The following is a 1,473-nucleotide window of genomic DNA, read 5'->3' as shown; positions in this document are numbered from 1 at the left end:
TGATGATGGGCTCAAGTATAGCAGGGATTGTGGGGCTGGCGCGGGATCGGGCAGTGTTTCGTTCTGCTGTGCACGGGGTTGCTATGAGTCGGAAATGACTCGACGGCACTTAACAACAACAACAACATGTGCCAGACATTATGCTACACATTAAAACATTATCTTAATTCATAATGGTCTTATCAATCTTATAAATGTGTATTTTTGTTTCCATTTTATTAAAAAAGAAACTTGGAAAAGTCAAATTACCCAAGATCTCATAGTTACAAAGTAGCAGATTCAAAATTTAAATCCAGATGTGACATGAGCCCTTACTATTATAGGAAAATATTTCTTCATTCAAGACTCTAAACTCAAAGTATGTCCATTTAAAGGCAACATAGAGCAAGATACAGTGTTACAGAACCTATGTACAGGAAGGGAAGGAATAAATCTAGAACAAGTAGTATAGCTTAATAGGGGCCTAGATATCTCATGATCAAAAGAGTCTGAGAAGCCTCCTTGGGTTATTTTTATTTACAAAGGTCTATAATTTACCAAGGGGCTAATCCTGTTCTATGGAAGGAATATTCTACCTATCCATAGTCAAGGTTACCCAGTCTTAAATATGAGATGATCTAAAGAAACCAATCCACTGCCATCAAGTTGATTCTGACTCATAGTGACCCTATAGGACCCTAAGGTTCAGGCTGTAAATCCTTATGGAAGCAGACTGCCACATCTTTTTCCTGTGGAGCAGCTGATGGGTTCAAACTGCTCACATTTTGGTTTGCAGCTGAGCCCTTTAAATATTGAACCACTGGGGAGTCTTTGGATAAAGTGGTGGCAGTTAGAATGTCATAAATGCCTATTGGTAGAAGAATGGATCATTAAACTGTAGAATATCTACACAGTGTGATTTCATGCAGCAGTGAAAATGAATGACTTACAAATATATGCAGCAACATGGATGAATTCTTGAAACAAAATTTTGCTTAAACAAGGTATATCACAGAAGCCTATGTATACTAGATTACGATTTTCAAATCTCCAAGAAACCGAACAGTATATTGTTTAGACACAAATGCATCTGTGATTAAACTATGGGGGAAAAAAAGCAAAGGAAGGATAAATACACATTTCAGAATAGTAGTTACCTCTTGGGACACCAGGAGGCAAAGGGTAAAAAATAAAAACAGGAAGGGACACACAGGTAGATGTGGCAATATTGGTAATATGCTTTAGTTGGGGGATAGGTTTGCAACTGTTCAATTTATTGTATCTCATAAATAATTTATTTTACACATTGTTGCGGTTGTCGTTAGATGCCATTGAGTCTGGTCTGACTCATGGCGACCTTATGTACAACAGTACAATACACTGCTCAGTTGCGTGTCATCCTCACAATCCTTGCTGTGCTTGAGCCTATTGTTGCAGCCACTGTGTGAATCCATCTTGTTGAGGTTCTTACCCTTTCTCGCTGACTCCCCACAT

This window comes from Orycteropus afer, unplaced genomic scaffold (assembly GCF_000298275.1).
Source record: "Orycteropus afer afer isolate SDZICR_OR568_19922 unplaced genomic scaffold, OryAfe1.0 scaffold00033, whole genome shotgun sequence".
NCBI lineage: Eukaryota > Metazoa > Chordata > Mammalia > Tubulidentata > Orycteropodidae > Orycteropus > Orycteropus afer.
Note: the sequence above shows the minus strand (reverse complement) of the source record.